Consider the following 15,803-nt stretch of genomic DNA (forward strand, 5'->3'; position numbering starts at 1 on the left):
CTATGTAAACCCTAGATCCCCCCGGTGTCTATATAAACCGGAGGGGTTAATCCGGAAAGGGGAGATTCATTACCATAGTCATACAGGCTAGACTTCTAGGGTTTAGCCATCCCGATCTCGTGGTAGATCAACTCTTGTAATACTCATATTCATCAACATCAATCAAGCAGGAAGTAGGGTATTACCTCCATAGAGAGGGCCCGAACCTGGGTAAACATCGTGTCCCCCGTCTCCTGTTACCATCGATCCTAGACGCACAGTTCGGGACCCCCTACCCGAGATCCGCCGGTTTTGACACCGACACCAGCGTTAAGCATGAACATTATATCTGGATCTTGTTTGATGTGAGATGGTTATTCATTTAAATCCGAGAATAATGGTTGTTCTATTTATATGAGTAATATCTTTTATGGTCATGCACCCTTGAAGAGTGGTCTATTTTTGTTGAATCTCGATAGTAGTGACACACATATTCATAATATTAAAGCCAAAAGATACAGAGTTGATAATGATAGTGCAACTTATTTGTGGAACTGCCGTTTGGGTCATATTGGTGTAAAGCGCATGAAGAAACTCCATTCTGATGGACTTTTGGAATCACTTGATTATGAATCACTTGGTACTTGCGAACCATGCCTCATGGGCAAGATGACTAAAACTCCGTTCTCCGGAACAATGGAGCGAGCAACAGATTTGTTGGAAATCATACATACTGATGTATGTGGTCCGATGAATATTGAGGCTCGCGGCGGGTATCGTTATTTTCTGACATTCACAGATGATTTGAGCAGATATGGGTATATCTACTTGATGAAACATAAGTCTGAAACATTTGAAAAGTTCAAAGAATTTCAGAGTGAAGTGGAAAATCATCGTAACAAGAAAATAAAGTTTCTGCGATCTGATCATGGAGGAGAATATTTGAGTTACGAGTTTGGTATTCATTTGAAACAATGCGGAATAGTTTCGCAACTCACACCACAGCGTAATGGTGTATCCGAACATCGTAACCGCACTTTATTAGATATGGTGCGATCTATGATGTCTCTTACTGATTTACCGCTATTGTTTTGGGGTTATGCTTTAGAGACGGCTGCATTCACGTTAAATAGGGCACCATCTAAATCCGTTGAGACGACACCTTATGAACTGTGGTTTGGCAAGAAACCCAAATTGTGGTTTCTTAAAGTTTGGTGTTGCGATGCTTATGTGAAAAAGCTTCAACCTGATAAGCTCGAACCCAAATCGGAGAAATGTGTCTTCATAGGATACCCAAAGGAGACTGTTGGGTACACCTTCTGTCACAGATCCGAAGGCAAGCATTCGTTGCTAAGAATGGATCCTTTCTAGAGAAAGAGTTTCTCTCGAAAGAAGTGAGTGGGAGGGAAGTAGAACTTGATGAGGTAACTGTACCTGCTCCCTTATTGGAAAGTAGTTCATCACAAAAATCAGTTCCTGTGACTACTACACCAATTAGTGAGGAAGTTAATGATGATGATCATGTAACTTCAGATCAAGTTACTACTGAACCTCGTAGGTCAACCAGAGTAAGATCTGCATCAGAGTGGTACGGTAATCCGGTTCTGGAGGTCATGTTACTTGACCATGACGAACCTACGAACTATGAGGAAGCGATGATGAGCCCAGATTCCGCGAAATGGCTTGAGGACATGAAATCTGAGATGGGATCCATGTATGAGAACAAAGTGTGGACTTTAGTTGACTTGCCCGATGATCGGCAAGCCATAGAGAATAAATGGATCTTCAAGAAGAAGACTGACGCTGACGGTAATGTTACTGTCTACAAAGCTCGACTTGTTGCAAAAGGTTTTCAACAAGTTCAAGGAGTTGACTATGATGAGACCTTCTCACCCGTTGCGATGCTTAAGTCTGTCCGAATCATGTTAGCAATTGCTGCATTTTATGATTATGAAATTTGGCAAATGGTTGTAAAGACTACATTCTTCAATGGATTTCTGGAAGAAGAGTTGTATATGATGCAACCCGAAGGTTTTATCAATCCAAAGGATGCTAACAAAGTGTGCAAGCTCCAGCGATCCATTTATGGACTGGTGCAAGCATCTCGGAGTTGGAATAAACATTTTGATAGTGTGATCAAAGCATATGGTTTTATACAGACTTTTGGAGAAGCCTGTATTTACAAGAAAGTGAGTGGGAGCTCTGTAGCATTTCTAATATTATATGTGGATGACATATTGTTGATTGGAAATGATATAGAATTTCTGGATAGCATAAAAGGATACTTGAATAAGAGTTTTTCAATGAAAGACCTCAGTGAAGCTGCTTATATATTGGGCATCAAGATCTATAGAGATAGATCAAGACGCTTAATTGGACTTTCACAAATCACATACCTTGATAAAGTTTTGAAGAAGTTCAAAATGGATCAATCAAAGAAAGGGTTCTTGCCTGTGTTACAAGGTGTGAAGTTGAGTCAGACTCAATGCCCGACCACTGCAGAAGATAGAGAGAAAATGAAAGTCATTCCCTATGCTTCGGCCATAGGTTCTATCATGTATGCAATGCTGTGTACTAGACCTGATGTGTGCCTTGCTATTATTTTAGCAGGGAGGTACCAAAGTAATCCAGGAGTGGATCACTGGACAGCGGTCAAGAATATCCTGAAATACCTGAAAAGGACTAAGGATATGTTTCTCGTTTATGAGGTGACAAAGTGCTCGTCGTAAATGGTTACGTCGATGCAAGCTTTGACACTGATCCGGATGACTCTAAGTCACAAACCGGATACGTATTTATATTGAACGGTGGAGTTGTCAGTTGGTGCAATTCTAAGCAAAGCATTGTGTCGGGATCTACGTGTGAAGCAGAGTACATAGCTGCTTCGGAAGCAGCAAATGAAGGAGTCTGGATGAAGGAGTTCATATCCGATCTAGGTGTCATACCTAGTGCATCGGGTCCAATGAAAATCTTTTTGTGAGAATACTGGTGCAATTGCCTTGGCAAAGGAATCCAGATTTCACAAGAGAACCAAGCACATCAAGAGACGCTTCAATTCCATCCGCGATCAAGTCAAGGAGGGAGAAATAGAGATTTGCAAGATACATACGGATCTCAATGTTGCAGACCCGTTGACTAAGCCTCTCTCACGAGCAAAACATGATCAGCACCAAGACTCCATGGGTGTTAGAATCATTACTGTGTAATCTAGATTATTGACTCTAGTGCAATTCGGAGACTGAAGGAAATATGCCCTAGAGGCAATAATAAAGTTGTTATTTATATTTCCTTATATCATGATGAATGCTTATTATTCATGCTAGAATTGTATTAACCGGAAACTTAGTACATGTGTGAATACATAGACAAACAGAGTGTCACTAGTATGCCTCTACTTGACTAGCTCGTTGAATAAAAGATGGTTAAGTTTCCTAGCCATAGACATGAGTTGTCATTTGATTAATAGGATCACATCATTAGAGAATGATGTGATTAACTTGACCCATTCCGTTATCTTAGCACTTGATCGTTTAGTTTGTTGCTATTGCTTTCTTCATGACTTATACATGTTCCTATGACTATGAGATTATGCAACTCCCGAATACCGGAGGAACACTTAGTGTGCTATCAAACGTCACAACGTAACTGGGTAATTATAAAGATGCTCTACAGGTGTCTCCAATGGTGTTTGTTGAGTTGGCATATATCGAGATTAGGATTTGTCACTTCGATTGTTGGAGAGGTATCTCTGGGCCCTCTCGGTAATGCACATCACTATAAGCCTTTCAAGCAATGTGACTAATGAGTTAGTTGCGGGATGATGCATTATGGAACGAGTAAAGAGACTTGCCCGTAACGAGATTGAACTAGGTATTGAGATACCGACGATCAAATCTCGGGCAAGTAACATACCGATGACAAAGGGAACAACGTATGTTGTTATGCAGTTTGACCGATAAAGATCTTCGTAGAATATGTAGGAACCAATATGAGCATCCAGGTTCCGCTATTGGTTATTGACCGGAGATGAGTCTCGGTCATGTCTACATAGTTCTCGAACCCGTAGGGTCCGCACGCTTAACGTTCGGTGACGATCGGTATTATGAGTTTATGTGTTTTGATGTACCGAAGGTTGTTCGGAGTCCCGGATTTGATCACGGACATGACGAGGAGTCTCGAAATGGTTGAGACATAAAGATTGATATTGTGGACGACTATGTTTGGACTTCGGAATGGTTCCGGGTGAGTTCGGGCAATTACCGGAGTACCGGGGGTCACCGGAACCCCCCAGGGAGTCTAATGGGCCATATGGGCCTTAGTGGAGAGAGAGAGGGGCGGCCAGGGCAGGCCGCGCGCCCCCTTCCCCTTGGGTCCGAATTGGACTAGGGAAGGGGGGTGGCACCCCCCTTTCCTTCTCCCTCTATCCTCCTTCCTTCCTCTCCTACTCCAACTAGGGAAGGGGGGATCCTACTCCCGGTGGGTGTAGGACTCCCCTTGGGGCGCGCCATGAGAGGGCCGGCCCTCCCCCTCCTCCACTCCTTTATATATAGGGGAGGGGGCACCCCATAGACACACAAGTTGATAGTTGTCTTAGCCGTGTGCGGTGCCCCCCTCCATAGATTCCACCTCGGTCATATCGTTGTAGTGCTTAGGCGAAGCCCTGCATCGGTAACTTCATCATCACCGTCATCACACTGTCGTGCTGACGAAGCTCTCCCTCGACACTCAGCTGGATCGAGAGTTCGTGGGACGTCACCAAGCCGAACGTGTGCAGATCGCGGAGGTGCCGTACTTTCGGTACTAGGATCGGTCAGATCGTGAAGACGTACGACTACATCGACCGCGTTGTCATAACGCTTCCGCTTTTAGTCTACGAGGGTACGTGGACAACACTCTCCCCTCTCGTTGCTATGCATCACCTAGATAGATCTTGCGTGTGCGTAGGAATTTTTTTGAAATTACTGCGTTCCCCAACACCTACCGCCAGAGACGCCAGCGGTAGGGCTGAAATCCCTGCAAAACAAAAGCAAACAACATGTTAGACAAAGTGGATAACTAAACAAATAACATTGCTATATACCTGAAAATATTCAGTCACAAATTGTTCAATATTTGTCTGACAATAATTCAGTTACAAATAGTACAACACTAAAGTTGAACATACATAGTGGCATAAAATAGTCTCAAGCATCGCAAGACATACGAAATACCATCGAATAGTCTCAGACATACAACTTCAATAGATGCATCACAAGATCACTAAGGAAACATGGGCCCTTTTCCCTTCTTGTAACGTGCCTCATCCTCCTCTTGTGCATCATAAGCCCTTGCAAGCTTTCTTGCCCTCTCTTCTTCACGAGTGGCCTTCTCTTTGCGTGCCCTCTCCTGCTCGCGCTTCTTTCGTTCCATCTTCTCCTTCAGACGACACTCTTCATCCAAGTCTCTCTGAAATGCATCTTCAAACATCCGTTGCCTCCTAAGACAATCTCGATATTGGTCCTTTTGAACATCTTCTGGAACATCTTGATCTATTCGGTGAAGTACTTGCAAAGAGGAGGTGGTGACTGCATAGGAAAAACAAATTTTTTGTTAGCATTATGAGTAGAAGTTGGACAAAAAATGAGATTACTCTTTGACCATACCGGTTGTATGTCATAGGTGTTTGTTGGAAGCGCCCGATCATGTGCATAATTGGGACACACAAAAATTCTTCTGCCTTCCATCCATGACTTCTTGCGGTCGGTGGACACCTTCACCTTGCAAACATCTCCACACCAACATGATGGGGTTTTCAGATCTTTTTCCTTCACCTCGTCCAATTTGGCGTCCCCCAACTTGTTCGACATGTCTTCACGGTCAACAGACGACGGCCTCGTCATGGAACCGGATGAAGCCATGCCTACAAAAATAAGAGTGGTTGTTAGTGAAATATATCAACATATTAAATAGAGGGAAATGAAATAAGAGTGATCAAACAAAACAACAAGTACCATTCATATTATTTCAACCATCCGGATTAAGCAAAACGTCAATAGGCCTTCCTCTATCGATCCACCGCCTCCTAGTAACACCGGAAGCACGACCACCCCCACCGGCACCTCTAAGACTCGCCCATCCTCCACGCCCACCAATAGTGGTGCCACCTCGTGCACTACCTCTAAGACTATTCCGTCCTCCACGGCCACAACTCCTACCTCCTCGTGTGCCACCCGAACCTCCTCTATGAACACCCATTTGGCTAGAGCTCGTGTTGGCATCGGTCCTTGGATTTTTGGTGCATCTCCTAACATTGTGTCCTGGATCGTCACATTGCCCACAGTTGTTGGTGTCCGGTGGCTCCATAAAATGACCGCTACCAACTTGTTTCATTCCGGTGTATCCAGCTGTGACGCCCCCGATTCAATCGTACACTAATCATACACGCAAACGTGTACGATCAAGATCAGGGACTCACAGGAAGATATCACAACACAACTCTAAACACAAATGAAAGTCATACAAGCTCCATATTACAAGCCATGGGCCTCGAGGGCTCGAATACATAGCTCGATACACAAGAGTCAGCGGAAGCAACAATATCTGCGTACAGACGTAAGTTAAACAAGTTATGTCTTAAGAAGGAAAACAGTAACATCAACGATTGAAGACGCAAGGCCTCCTGCATGGGACCTCCTAACTACTCCTGGTCGTCGGCGGGCTCCACGTAGTAGTAGGCACCCTCGGGGTAGTAGTAGTAGTCGTCGGGTGGCATCTGGCTCCTGGGATCCACCATCTGGTTGCAACAACCGGAAAGAAGGAAGAAGGGGGGAAGGGGTAGCAAAGCAACCGTGAGTACTCATCCAAAGTATTCGCAAGCGTCAGATCTATACTAAGTATGCATTGGTATCAAATGGAAGGGTTATATCTATGGACTGAACTGTAGAATGCCAGAATAGAGGGGAAGGCCTAGCCTATCGAAGACTAGCATCTTCAAGCAGCTCCAAGCATCTTGCAGCATGTAGAAGAGTACAGAATAACAGTTTATAATTAACAAGCATGTTGTAGTATTAATGCCCAGAGATCCTTCCTCGACTCCCTGCGAGAAAGCAATCCCGGAGCCACATATCCATCACATATATCAAGTATCCATTTCTAGTTGTAATAGATCAGGATACAAGTCTGAACATCCGTTACCGTGGACACGGCTATTAATAGATAATCTTCCCTGCAGGGGTGCACCATGTTTTCCAACACACTTGAGTACTCTGGCCGGACACACTTTCCTGGGTCATGCCCGACCTCGGAAGATCAACACGTTGTAGCCCTACCTAGGCTCAGCAGAGAGGTCCCCGCCGGTCTACATCCTAAGCACTCCGGGGTCTGGGCCCATCGCCCGTTACACTCCGGGTCATTGCATGTAGGGCGCGTCTAGGCTCCACCACTACAGGATGGTGCCGGCCCAGCCATGCCGCAATCCTAAACTGGACGTCTGACAAAGCTTCGGCTGATACTGCGACGTCGAGGCACATAACTATTCTCCCGTGGTGGTTAGTGCGTAAAGGCCAAAGGCCAACTCAGAACAAATACCCAAACCTGTTAGTGCATTATTAAAAGAAGTGACGGCTGCCGGGACAAATCCGGAGCTACCACCCCATCCTGGATGATACCGCTAAACAGCCAGCCGCCACCGTAACAACTCCCGAGTGCTCTCCGGGCCCGCCCGGCTTTCACAAAGGTCTCAAGTAAAGTCAAGGTAACTGTGTGTCCAAACATCAAGGGGGAAACCCGAGGAATCACCCTCGGGGGATTCCACTCGATGTAATCATCAAGGTAAACATAAGAGGAACCACCCTCGAGGTTCACACTTGAGGTGTTGCACGACAGAGCCGTATCTGGAATGGTGAAGGAGGAACCACCCTCATTGACCACGACCGAATAGCTTCACTACAGAGTTATCATCAAGAGTGCGTTGCGAGGTATCACCCTCGGCACTCGATAGTAACTATGCAGAGTCGTACAACTAAAGGGGGTGAGGTGTTGTGTCGGTCTCTGTTCATCGATCATGTTGATCGAGTCATCGATGATGAAGCAGGGGCAACAAGGACAAGGTGGGGGTCACTGATGGATCACTATCCAACCTATACTAAGCAGTTTAGGGTAAGCAGGTAAGGTACAAAAGCAGGATATGCATCAGAATAGGAGCAATCAATTACAGTAGCAAAATCTAATGCAAGCATGAGAGAATGGAATAGGCGATATCGGGATGATCGAAGGGGGGACTTGCCTGGAAGCTCCGCTGAAAGGTAAGAAGGGTCGTCATCGACGTAGTCGATCACAGGGGCATTAGCAGCGGTCTCGGGGTCTACCGGAGAGAAGAGGGGGAAGAAACAGTAAATACATAGCAAACAAGTGCAAGACTATGCATGACAGGACAAAAGCAGCGCTAGGGGTGTTCTAACGCGGTGCTACACGATACCGGCGAAGGGGGATAACATCCGGGAATTTTTTCCTGAAGTTTGGCTTTTTCGGACAAATGAAACAGAGGGGGCGGTTCCATGTTCGCTATTAGGGGCACGTGACAGATGGACGGAGAGCGTATTCTGATTCATCTCGTTGTTCTGAGCAACTTTCATGTATAAAACTTTTTCATCCGAGTTACGGATTATTTTCTATGATTTTTCAAAGTTTTAACAATATTCTAAAATTATTTTAATTCAAAATTAAAGTACAAATTGCTACGTGTACCCAGCTCTGTGTACACAGAAGATGACAGGTGGGCCAGGGGGACCCAGTTAACCAGTCAACGTTTGACTGGTCAACAGGGGGTCGGGCCCCCCTGTCATACACTCATTTGTCTAAATAAGAGTTTTAATTAGTTGAACTAGGTAATTAGCCTAATTAAACAAGATTAATCTAATCTAATTAATTAAATTAATTTTTATAATTTCTTAATGTTTTTATCTCTTTTTTAAGAAAAGGGGCTGGTGGGGCCCCTTTAGCAGTGGCCCAACTATGCCTTAGCGGGCGCTGGGCGAAATGGGGCGGCCGGGTGCGTCGTAGCGGGTGTGGGCGCCCGTCGGGGACGAAGCCTGCCCGGGCGCTGGCGCAGGGGGGCGAAGGGGCGGCGGCCCTGGGCGGAGGCGGCCGGAGACGGGCGCAGGGGGCGGTGGCGCGCGGGCGCGGGTGAGGCGGCGGCCAGGCGCCGGCCGGCGTGGTAGTGCACGGGTGGGGCTGCAGGGCAGGGGCGGCGCGGCGGAGGAAGTGCAGCAGCAGCAGTCGGCAGGGGGAGCGAGGCCGTGCGTGGGGCAACGACGAGGTGAGGCTGCGGCGGCCCGAAGCAGCGGTGGCAGATGCAACGCCGACAAGCAGCAGCGGCAAGTCGAGCGGGGCACAGCGGGGCGCGAGCGCTAGGCGAGCGGGGCGCTGAAGCAGCAGCTGACCGCGGTGGTCGTGGGAGGAGGTGGGTGCAGGGGCACGGCCCGAGCAGCAGAGCACGCACGGGGGGTGGCTCGGGCGCGGCCGACACGGGGACTAGGCGGCACGGCGGGCGCAGGCCGCAGTAACGCAGCAGCAGCGTTGCAAGGAGAGCAGCGCAGTTGCTGCATGCATGTGCGCGCACGCAGGAGTTCGGGCACGACGGTGACGGCGGCCTACGGCATCCAAACGAAGGGGAGGGACAGAGGGGTTCGACGGGCGGCTCACCGGGATCCCGTAGTGGTGCAAAGGCGGGCTCGGGGAGGATTGACGACGCCGGACTCGGTGACGAATGGCGACGTCCGAAGGAGGAAGGAGAGCTCGATCCCCGCGATGTGGGGCTCTCCGGCTTGGTCTCGTGTGTCTAGGAGACGAAGCAGACCACGGTGGGGCAGAGGGCATGTCCTCAGGCGTCGAGGAGGAGGGTAGCCACGCCAGCGAGGGCAACCATGGCGACGACAGTGTCGGGCGCGGTTGGATCTGGAGGAGGGGGTGAGAGAGAGAGGGGGGAGGGGCGCGCTAGGGTTAGTAGGGGGCACCGAGGTCTTGTAGGGGGCGGTTCACCGGTGGATGGCCGCCACGGCTGCAATGAACATGGGAAGGGGGAAACAGGGGCGTGCTGGGCCGGACTAGTGGCCAGTTGGGCCAAGGCCCAGGGGAGGGGTGAGGCCTTATCCTTTTATATTTTTTGTTTTCTCTTATTATTTTCAAAACTTTTATGTTTATTTTTAACTTCACATTATTTTAGTTTAAATAAATTACAAAACTAGTTTCTAAATTAGTATTGCTATTTATACCTCTGCCACAAAAAGTTTGGGACTCAAATAATTTAGTTTGATATTTTAGAAATTATAAATGGCATTTATATAATTGTTTAAGCCACTGTTTTAATCATTTTCGAACACTTCAACCTTTTATAAAAATATGGTTTCTTCACCAATAATACCTACGAATTATTTGCCACTGTTTGAACAATTTAGTGTTGACATTTTGAAAACTTTAAATTTTGACATTATCTTAAATTTGAATTCGAACCAATTTTGAATCTAGGCGAGATTAGCAACAGTAATAGTGGTGACATGGCATCTTAGCAGGAGATTACTGCAGCTTAATTATCCAGGCGTCACACCAGCTAGATCATCCATGTCACTCCTAAACCTCTTCTTTCTTCTTCTTCCCTTTTTAGGCACCATGAGTTTAGGGTCAGGCACGATATGTGGGCCATCATACTCAGGCCACTGTGACTGGTCAAGGAAAGGATGAAATCGAGGCGCCCATGTCAACCTCATGGCTTCCAATGTGAACTCGTGCAACCGCACGGTCCTCCCATTAGAAACACGCAAGTTTCTCTCTTTGGCCGCCGTCCTCAAATGTGAGCACGACCAGTGGTACTTATGAGGCCTCTCACACTGACACCACCGGTTATTGAGGTGCACCTCATACGCAACACCACCGTAAGTCACACCGTCTCGTGTTGTGCCACCTGGCTCGTCCACTTGGTAGATCATTTCTTTGTCGTTGAATCTAATGATTTGTTGATGTGAGGACTTGCCTGCTTGAAACCTCAACCAATCATGAACCTTTTTGGGATACTCTTTTTTCTCACCTATCCATTTGGCGGTGGTTTGGGAATGCCTAAGAAAATACCCATTCAGCTTGAAGAAGGTGTATTTCAGTATTGCAGTCACCGGCAAAGAACGGACACCCTTAAGCACATTATTGAAGCATTCACCATGTTGCTCGTCATGTCACCGTATCTCCAACCTCCTTCATCGTAAGCGCGTGACCACTTATGCTTCTCACCAAAATTCCTTTCCAAGAGTGCTCTTCCCCCTTTGGTCTTTGCCAATGCCTTGAAGAGTTTATCATAGTGGATTTTGAATGCATCGATGGTGAATGCCACACAAACATCGGTAAGGTCTTTGCAAAAATCCTTGCTCTTGCATGCCCGGTAAAAGTTCGCCACGAAATGCCTCATGCACCATCGGTGATGAAGGTTTGGAAGCCCGGGAATGACAACTTCTATGGCCTTGAGAATGCCATGGTGCCGGTTCGATATGATGCATACCTCCCTCTTCCCAATCACCTTGGTCCTCGCATGCCCCATGAACCACTCCCAATTGTCATCATGCTCGGAAGGAACTAAAGCAAAGGCCACCGGCAACACGTTGTCATTGGACGAATGAGCCATTGCCACCATTAGTGTGCCCTTGTATTTGCCGGTCAAGAAAGTGCCATCTATAGATAACACCGGACAACAATGCTTAAATGCCTCGATGCATTGCCCGAAACTCCAGAAGGCACGATGAACACTCCGTCAATGTCCTCAACCCCATGCCGCATGCCTGGTTTCTTATGTGCAATGGCTCCCAACATCCTCGGAAGAATATTATACGCGGTCGCATAATCACCATGCAACATCCTAATAGCATTTGCCTTGGCCTTCCATACCTTCCCATAATTGACATTGTATACGTACATTTTTTCAACAATACTCGTGAGAAACTTCACCTTCATGGTTGGGTCATGGGATATCTCATTTAGTAATTTGTAGCCGAGAAACTCTGACGTGAGTTGATGGTGGCCCTTGCTTCGGCCAGCTTTGTCTGGCGGTATGCACTCGTTTAGCTACACAACTTTTCAACTCCCATTGCCCCGTTTCATGAATTTTTCTTCCACGAACCTTCCATGGGCAACCTTCTTTGTCACACTTCACGAACCTCTTGGTTCGAACGACCAACAACAAATGGACTATGGTTACGAATGGCGTAGTCACTCAACCACATCTTGTACTCTTGGAAGCACCCAAACTTGATGCCTTTTTTCAAATGAGCATTCTCGTCCTCATCCTTTGGCCTTGGATCGCCGACTCTCGGGCACGGTGTTGGTTCAACCAACCCCAGTCTCACGCCACCATCAACAATGGCATGGTCGGCAAGGCTAAGATGACGAAACAATGGGGGTCCTCTTTCCTTGCCGTGCACCTCCTTGAAGAATTGATTTTCTTGACCCTGAATCCATCCTCGTCCAATTGTTCCTCTGGACCCTCGTCATCCGAGCCATAACCACACATACAGTTATAGGGGAGGCTACGATCCATGTCTTGTTGATGGACAATGACATCCAAGTAACCAATTGGATTGTAATGAATATCTTCTTCTTCCGCATAAGCATCATCGTCATCATCATCATCATGACCAATAGCATCATCATCAACACGATCCATAGCATGCATCTTCGGGTCTTGAATTACTATGGTGCTATCATTCATCTCCGCTTCATTTGATTGGCTACTTGGTGGCTGGCTGTAAGAATTGGGGACATACACCTTGGCCCTACCATCATGTATTGGGGAGGAGGCATGCCGGTTGAAGTCAATTTGTAGCAGAGGAGCATCAACCTTGGTGGCAAATAATTCAAGTGAGTTGTCTTGCCATTGCTCAACTTTACCCTTGTACACCTTCCAATGCAGTTCCGAGGTGATAGGCATACTCTTCAACCGGGACTTCACCCCCACTCCAACATCATACCTTCCAATAAGTTTAACCTCATCATTTGGGTCCATCCAACGTAACATGTACCCTTCTAACTTTCACAACTACATCCTCATAGGTTGGGCTATACTCAAATACCATGTGTTCTTCCCCTTCATCGTCATTGCCATTCATAAATGTCTCCTTATCCAAATAATGGAGATTCACGAGACTACCCATCTAAATAAATTTTAGAAAATGTCAACGATAGGCGGCAACATAATATGGGTCAATAACTATTGTGCATCCCATGGATCGATAAAAGTTCTATGCAATACATTCAAGCAACAAAACAAATAACAACTAAAGAACAAAATATCATGGCTTAACCCTAACAACTAAATAATGACTTTGCTTAACACTAACCCTAACCCTAGAAATACCAAAAACAATAACCCTAGATCTAGCTACAAACAAAAAAGTTAGCACACTACACATGGTCAATCACACATATACAACCCTAGATCTAGATCTTCCATCCATCAAATCCATTGATTTCACACAAAAAGGAGCACAACTAGGGTTTGCATAAAAGTTATCAATGCCATCAAATAAGTTGATTCCAACCAACCAAAAAGAAGAGAGTGAGTGAGATACCTTGAGTGATGAAAATGGCCTCAATCCACCGGAGAAGACTCAAGCAATGGAGATGAATTTGATGGAGCCTAGGATGGGGGGAGAGACGGGGGAGAGGGGCTGAGCTCGGAGGAAGAAAGGATTGCACATCTAAGTGCACAGCCGTAGGATCACGTCATGTGTGCAGACGCCTGGCATAACGCGTGCCCATGCCATGTGTGCAGACGCCGACCGCCATTTGGAGATCTTTTCAGCATGTATGCAAACTTGTCGACCAAGTTCTACGAAAAGCTGCTGCTAAGGACCAAAAATCGTATGGCAACATGATGTACTACCCATTTGTTAATTGGACGGATGGTCCGTGGCCGCTAATGCCAAGCGATAATACAACAAAAAACACTCCAGTATATTACTATCGGACTTGCTAAAACACATCTAGATGAGAAATAAGGATTGCACATCTAAGTGCACAGCTGTAGGATCACGTCCCAGGATTCGCGTATTCTTTTGTTTTGGCGATGTCGTCCCCCGCACGGGCCACTCGTGGCTTCTGTGTGTTGTCTGTCTTTGTCCCTTGTGTTGGGCCGACACAGGTTGGGCTGTGGACTTTTCTTTTCGGCCTACTTTTTTTCCTTGTCTTGTTATGGGCTGCAGTCCTTTCTTCTTAGTTCATTTGAGTGTGTTTCGCGTGTGCAATGCACAGAATCAATTTGTTTTGCCATCCACATTATTTACGATATATTATTTTACCTTTCCCTTTCTAGTTTTTTATTACTAATTTTCGGCCTGGGGAGAGATGTCGGTCTAGTCGTATGTTTATCACTAGACATGTAGTTGCACATCATACCATATTCACAACTACACACTACAGATACTAGACGACTGTAAGAGCTGCAATACGACTGTAACTGAGACGACATCACATTTTATTTTATTTTTTGTTATTTTTCTTCCATCACAAGAGGACAACAACATATTTCTAAGATCCATGTTATCTTCTTTGTTTGTTCACTTGTCGGCACATTCGCGTTATGTGTCTATTTTTTGTCAGGCATTTTTTGTTTGTGTTAGTTTAACCCATTTCTTCTGGCATGTGTTTGTAGAAGTGGAAGAGACAGGCTTTGTGGCTTGTCGCTGAATATTTTTCTAATTTCTTTCAAATTTGTTATCGAAGAGACATGCTATGCAAAAAGATAGACTTTGACTTGCGCTCGATGTGCAACTATACACAATCAATTTTTGTCTCAATTTCACCCTGTCATATAATTTTTTACCCCCTGTTGCAACTCCATCCCGTCATATATATTTTTTACCCCCTGTTGCAACTCCACCCCGTCATATATTTTTTGTCCTAGTTGCACATCCACCCTCAATATGCAACTGGGTCCGGCCCATTTTTTCTCCAGTTGCAAGTCTATCCTCGATGGGGCCCGACCCTTTTTTTGTCCCCGTTGCAACTTCATCCCCGACACGCAACTTGGGGGTGCATTTTTTCTGTCCCGGTTGAAAGTCTACACTCGATGTGCAACTCGGTCCCAACCTCATTTTGGTCTTAGTTGCATGTCCACCATCGACACATTACACTCTTTTTGTCCCAATTACAACTACAACCTCAACATGCAACTTGGGAGCCGCCTTTTTTATCCGAATTAAAATCCCACCCTAAATACGCAACTGGTTCCAAATCCCATTCTTGTCCTAGTTGCAAGTTCATCTTATACACGCGACTGGGGTCGTCCTTTTTAGATCCTAGTTATAACTTCACCTATAACATGCAATTGGGGGTCATCCTTTTTCTTAACCCAGTTGCAAGTCCACTCTCGATATGCAACTGGTCCTGCCCACTTTTTGTCCTAATTGCAAGTCCATCATCGACTTGCAACTGGGAAGGGGGCCCCATTTTTGTCTCTAGTTACAACTCCACCCCTAACATGCAATTGTGGTGCCTATCTTTTTCTTGTCTCAGTTGCAAGTCCACCCTCAACACGCAACCGAATCTTACCCAATTTTGTCCCAATTGCAATTCCAAGTACACCTCGACATGCAATTGAGGGTCCGCCTTTTATTTCCCCAGTTGCATGTCCACCCTCGACACGCAACTGGGGCTCGACCCATTTTTCTCCGAGTTACAACTCCACCGTCAGGTCGCAACCGGGGCCCAAGATTTTTCTGTCCCAGTTGCGAGTCCACCATCGACTCGCAACTAGACTTGATCTGGGCCCAACCTTTTGTTTCTGCCTCAGGTGCAAGTCTACCTTCCAA

Source organism: Aegilops tauschii, chromosome 7 (genome assembly GCF_002575655.3).
Source record: "Aegilops tauschii subsp. strangulata cultivar AL8/78 chromosome 7, Aet v6.0, whole genome shotgun sequence".
Taxonomy (NCBI): domain Eukaryota; kingdom Viridiplantae; phylum Streptophyta; class Magnoliopsida; order Poales; family Poaceae; genus Aegilops; species Aegilops tauschii.